Genomic DNA, 6583 nt, shown 5'->3' with positions numbered 1-6583 from the left:
GTAATTAATATTAAGTGTGCTTTCAGTTTGTTGGATAGCCTACATTATTAGTGAATAGGGCCTATTTCGGTAATTTTTTAGAAATAGTGTACTTCACGGCATCAAATCATGGGTCGAAGGCACAATAACTCGTTTAAAAAAGAAAAGTTCACTGATACTGATAATAATGAATGATGTCTTTGGCCTGGGATTTCTAACCAACATTAGTACAGCAAGGTACACTGTTCCTAGCAAATTACCAGGTAATTTCCTAGAAGACGGGCAAAATCCAACATGGCTGACGAAAACTACCAAAAACGTTCTGCCAACTATGAAGTCCAAATGTCACCAAACATCGCAAAATCAAAGATGAAAAATCAAATATATATTCATATTTTAAAAGAAGAACAAGCCCTCCAAAAAAATGAAAATATATTTAATTTTTCGCCTTTGATTTTTTTGGCGTTTGGTGGCATTCGAACTTCATAGTTGGTAGCACAGTCTAATACTTACAGTCACGCAACTCATACGTATAAAATATGCCAACATTTGACAGCTGACGCAACAGTAGCCCTCTAGCGGCAGGCAAGCTAACAGTGTGCACACGACATATGATAACACATCAGAAAACGGGTTTTGCGTAATTTATTTTATATTTTTATGCTATACAGTAAGTGTATATGTTCTTATTAATTTTACTTTAGAATCCTAGAAGAATTTCACACGCAGTTAATCTACAAGTTTCAGAAGCTGGGAATAAACGTAATTCTTTCTGCTCCGTACAACTGAATCTTGGCCCTGATCACGTATCATGCTTTGAAATAATATAATTGTTCGTACGTGGACGGTTAATTCAATTCATTCATAAATATATTTATGAATCACTGGAACTCTATATTTACTGTGAGAAGAGTCAAAATTAGTAGCTTCAAAATTGTAGGCCATATCTCGTAGGGTACATCTCGTGGTGAACTCCTCTCCCTATTTCCTGAGAAATTAACTATTTTCCATACCACAAATTGGGGTAAACTCGGCCGCTGAGGTAAACTTGAAAATAAAAAAGGGGAGGATTTAAACCTTAATATGACATTGATTTATGAAGTTCATTATTTTTCCATTTCTTAAGAACCGGTATTTCCTTTATTATTTTGAGTTACAAATAGTGCTGATATTATGGTGTACATTTTTATGGCAAGTTTACCGCATTTTACATTACATTTCCAGTTTTCACACATAAGCTTAATTTTAACTTATCCTACATATATAATAGCCTATGTAATTTACATGCCCTTACTGTTAATATGACGTAGGTGAGAACAAATAAATGAAGACACAATTTTGTTGAAAAAATTGTAACTTCAATATTAACTCCGAAAATGTAGGCCTAATTTTATTTTCAGAGCAGAAGTGGTGTAAGTCAAAAATGCGTAATGAGGGTTAAAGTAAACATTCTGTAAAATACAGCGCAAAGTAGCAGTTAATATTGAATTTATTTAAACTATTAGTAGTCAGTGAATAGCACGAAGGATATATTAATTGCTACTTTGCGCTGTATTTTACAGAATTTTTACTTTAACCCTCATTACCTAATTTCGACTTACACCACTTCTGCTCTGAACGGCTCAAATAATCACTGGGAATGTAAAATCAACACCAATAACAGTTAACAGTCATGCAAATTATTACAGAAAAGATTGCTTTTTTATATTAAATTTAAAAAGGCTCTTTTATTTCTTGAGAACTTAATACGTCTGCCACATGAATCTACACCAACATCGACACAGTCCGGATTTATTCCAGAAGTGAATATTTCGCAAAAGGATTACAATACTCCATGAATTCTTGAAAAATTAACACCATGATCCCTACTTGAATGCAATATAACATTCAACTTCTGAAAAATATAAAGAAATAAACACGAAAACAAAAATTATGGAATTACTTGCATTAAAAACTCTAGAGACATTATCCAAAATCGGAATGGTTACACATTTACACATATGATCTCTGCAAAAAAATAATATACTGTAACAGGTATCTACTTTGACATACAAATAGGTAACTGATAACTAATAAATGTTTTATAGCACACAATACGTAGGCTACCTACAACGTGGATTATTGGTTATGACTGATTTATGATTTTCTCTTGGTCTTTAGGGAATCTGAAGAACGACAAATTCGGAGATTTAAACTTGTTGTTACTGCAATTTTCGTCATTGCACACATTGCCTTTGTTCCGACGCATGATTAAAACGTTATTATAACATCTCCCATCCCTTTAAAGCACGTGCTGGCTGAACAAGACTATTACCAGTGCCTTGCCTGCCGCTTGGGCGCTAGTGTCGCGAATGTTGGCAAAAAAAGTGTTGAAGTTACGCGACTGTAAGTATTAGACTGTGGTTGGTAGTACTTTTCTGGCAGTTTTCGTCCGCACTTTACCCCCAAAAATCACTAAAACACAAAACAAAACATAATAATAATCATATTATCAAATAAAATTCAATTCTCATCGACGTCTTCAACGACAACCTCTTCGCTTCCAGTGTAAATGACACAGGCTTTAAGGCAATCTAAACTTAAACCATGCAGGCAACAAAGAACTAAACCAACACTTTGTCGTACAGTCAACTTTGCATAAATAAACCACGTGTTTACACTAAATGAAATTCTCTTCGAACACTTATTACATCTTAACTTCTACAGAAAATTCCGTAAATAATTCCTTTAAACCACAGAAAAACAGTTTTCTTCTCAAAATTCAACACAATCCTTCTTCACCAGCGAAAGAACTAAACCAAAATCGACACAAAATTTAATAGATAAATTTCAGAACACGGTTTCCTTCCTTTCCCTCTTACTTCAAAATTCCAACCTTGTGCACACCAAAATAAATTATTGGCACTGAAAAGTGGCTTTTCGTAAGCATTCGACAAATGCAGACAAATCTACAATGTAACACCACTCACGTCAAACAACCAAGAACAACAGGACAACGTCATTATCCATGAAAAATTAATGAAAATTCTAGAATAAATGATAACTATAACCAATCAAATCGAAAGAAAATCACAAAAATCATAAAATGAGAAACTTTCGATAGCTTTAGCTATCAGACACAACATAACACCACTCACGTCAAACAACCAAGAACAACTGATAACGTCATTATCCATTCAAAATTAACGAAAATTCTAGAACAAATGACAACTATAACCAATAAAATTAAAAGAAAATCACGGCGACACCTAGTACAAAAACCTAGAACTAACATGTAAAAGTCACTAAAATATCACTAACATTTAACTCTGAAATAAAGAAGTTGTTAATACTTACTATATTCAACCAAGTGCCCGTCTTCTATGAAATTACCAATTACCAATATTTCAGTATGTTAGGCCTATGTATTTTACTGTTAATAAATGGGCGGATATTTTGTATTAGGTCCATAATACCATTCGATCACAGATAGGGCCTAACATTATTTTTTAAAAGAACAGCATGAGGTGGAGAGACGTTTCCACTAAATTGCAATAGGCCTATCTGTTTGTAATGCACATTCAACACCTCGTAAAATAACACAGAAACAGCAGATATTAAGTTTTTTCCAAAGTTTCTATGTACAGTATAGTCATATGTTTGATATTGTACTGACAATCGTCCATTAAAAGCTTTTGCTTATTTAGGTATAGCAACTTAGATAAGGGAAAAAGAGAAATACAGTATATTTTCTAATGTTGTAGGTTGCATATGGAATTAACCTAGTTTTACTTCCTTTTTAGTAATATAGAATGAAGCATGGGAAGAATATAGTAACATCAGCACAAATACAAGGACCTGAAAATAGCTGAGAAGCAAATTTGAATTCTTGGAAAAGAACACAAATAAAATTGCTGCTGCAGAGAGACAATGCAGGCTACAAACAATTGGAGCCCCTCCAACTGAAGCAAAACCAAATCCAAACTTAGCCAAGGTAAGTGATTTAATTCTCCTATCAACTGAGTGATTTCTCAGTGATTTTGATTCATATTCAATGCATAAGTTCACTTATATGTTAAGTTATACAATTATTAAATAATAAGCAGGGGAAATTGTATAACACAAGTTTGAATTCTTTTTATTTATTTATTTATTTATTCATTCACTCATTTATTTATTTACTTACTTTTGTTACAGCCGAAGTAGTAACTAAACCAAGTTCCACTGATACAGTGCAGCTAATAACACGAATGAGGTTAGTGTGTAAGGAATTAAGAGTCAGAAGAAGAGATGATGAGCTTTAGAGATAAAAAAAAAATATTAGATTCTTGAAAATTGTTATACAAATTTAATTTAATGTCGGTATTACATTATAATACTATTATTTCTTTTTTATTTACAGTACCATTCAGGTTCACAGTGCAATTCTTTAGTTTTTGAAGCGAAACTGGACATCCCAACAATATCTCCAGGTAATTTGATTTAGGCCTATACTACAAAACGTTCTTTCACATTCTACATATGATGCTTACTTTTCCAATCTGAAATAGCTGTAACATGTAAACACATTTTCAGCCAAAATGTTGAAAATAAAACTAACACACATACTATATGAAATCTGCAGCAAGCAGTAGATAAATTAGATACAAAAGTTAAAAAAAAAAATGTTAAAATATAAATTGTACATAATGATGAAATGGTCACAAGAAATAGATGTCATAAAAAGTAAACATCATTGTATTATAATATTATGTGGGATTTGAGTGGGAATTTGAAATTTATAAATGTAGGCCTAAAAATAGAAAGTACACTAAACTGAAGAATTTATTTTGAGATTTCTCTGTAATGAGTTTGTAATCAGATTAGGCCACATTATGTCAAGTTGTATTTCAATTTTACAGTGAGGATTCTCACTTTGAAACTTGTGAATGATTTCTTGTGTACAGAAAAACTGAAAAATATCTTTTCATAAGATAAAACAGAAACTGACTACACTCTATTTACAATAGAACTATTTGCTTGGTTTTTTCTCTCTCTTTTTTATTGCAGCTTTACTTTCTTATTGTTAAAAATGGGTTTGGATTAATAGCACATTAGAAAATACAATACTGTCACAGCTGCTGACTTTGAAGTGTTCACACATTTATGATAAAACATCATCTTTCTCCAGAATTAAATATCTTAAGAATTAATTCCACTCTTAAAATATTACAGAGTCAGCTGGTGCAGCAGATGAAGGTCTTCCACTGTACGGGTGTCTACACAGTGTAATGAAAGTAAGTTTTAAGTGAAATTACTGGTTTATTCAGTGTAGGTAGTGTAGGCTAAACCCAGAAAGGTCTGAATATAAGCATATATCCCTCTCTTAAATATTTCAGCTGATAATGGGATAATAGCTGATCGAGTTACACCCAAAGAAAAAGTAAGCCTCTGAGGAATGCATTAGCCACATTGAAAAATCTTTCTCCATCTGTGAACTGTAAGTTTAATGTTGACTTAATTATACTTGAGATGTTAGAAATGCATGAACTTCAATACTATTACAGTGATTTCTTTAAAAAATACATTAGTTGAAAGTTGGATGCTAACATTATAACAAAGAATGAGTTGAAATAAAAGTAAGTCATGTCCTCATGTTTGGAAAGAGATGGGGTTTGGAATATCAAAAGTAACATTTGGAGTTTTTACATTACTTTTTCCTCCTCTTTAATGGGTGGTCCATCTACAAGGACATCTTCAATTAGTGGCAGAAAGTAGATGCTACAATAATCACCCATTCTTTATGTTTTAACAAAAAATATATTTAATTTTGTTGACCAGATTTGTTTGACCTGGATGACTGGGAGATTACTTCTTCTCATCCTTCTAATGGAGTGATAATCTCTTGCAGCTGTTCTTGATCCCTGTGGTCTCTGGCCTCTGCTTTATCTGCTAGTCTTCAGGATTAGGTTCGAGTCAGGTGATAATTATAAGCTAATCTAAGGTTTCTGGTTGGGTTCGGGTCTGGTTCAGATCATGCCGAGGTGAGCCGGGCCTAAGAATTATGGCCCGTGCAGATCTCTAACAAATGGGGCTTATAGCTGAAGTTGGCTCTGCCACAGTTTTCCAAGTTTTATGTATTTGCATATGTATTTGTGTTGTGTTTAATTACAGTTACTATGTACTCTTATGTATTAGCCTGCATATTATTAATTTGTAAATATGACATGTACCATAGCATATATAATGAGACAGTGGATGTAATAAATGATTATGCTTATTGTGTCTCCTGAAAAATGTCGTGTTTTGTTTACACAAAATAAATAAATAAATTTTAAATTTAATTGCAGCTATAGTCCATCTCTCTTGTTTTAAGTACACATTCACAGAGTACCTGAATACAATTGAAGTGTCAGCTGGAACAACGTAAGTTACAAAATTTTCATTTGGTGTGTTTCCGTGTAATAATGTTGTATGTCATGTTACCTTGCTATACTCCTTGGCTTGCAAATGTCCATCAATGCAGTACGTGAATTTGTCCACTCAAAAGTTTCCTACCCTCATAAGAACAAAGTTGTACGCATACACATTTTTGCAGCTCCTGTAAATTTTACCAAATGTAACTTATAACGTTGTTCCAGCTGAC

At 32.8% G+C, this 6583-nt stretch overlaps 2 long non-coding RNA genes across 2 annotated transcripts; both read left to right on the top strand.

The window, feature by feature from the left end:
* Positions 1-3530: 3530 nt before the first annotated feature.
* On the top strand, positions 3531-5369 carry LOC138707322 (uncharacterized). Its single transcript, XR_011334171.1, has 3 exons — positions 3531-3952; positions 4361-4430; positions 5173-5369. It is a non-coding gene; the product is annotated as an uncharacterized lncRNA (long non-coding RNA).
* Positions 5370-5374: 5 nt separating this feature from the next.
* On the top strand, positions 5375-6286 carry LOC138707323 (uncharacterized). Its single transcript, XR_011334172.1, has 2 exons — positions 5375-5437; positions 5779-6286. It is a non-coding gene; the product is annotated as an uncharacterized lncRNA (long non-coding RNA).
* Positions 6287-6583: the final 297 nt, after the last annotated feature.

Source organism: Periplaneta americana, chromosome 10, assembly GCF_040183065.1.
Source record: "Periplaneta americana isolate PAMFEO1 chromosome 10, P.americana_PAMFEO1_priV1, whole genome shotgun sequence".
NCBI lineage: Eukaryota > Metazoa > Arthropoda > Insecta > Blattodea > Blattidae > Periplaneta > Periplaneta americana.
This window is presented reverse-complemented; position numbering and strand designations above follow the sequence as displayed.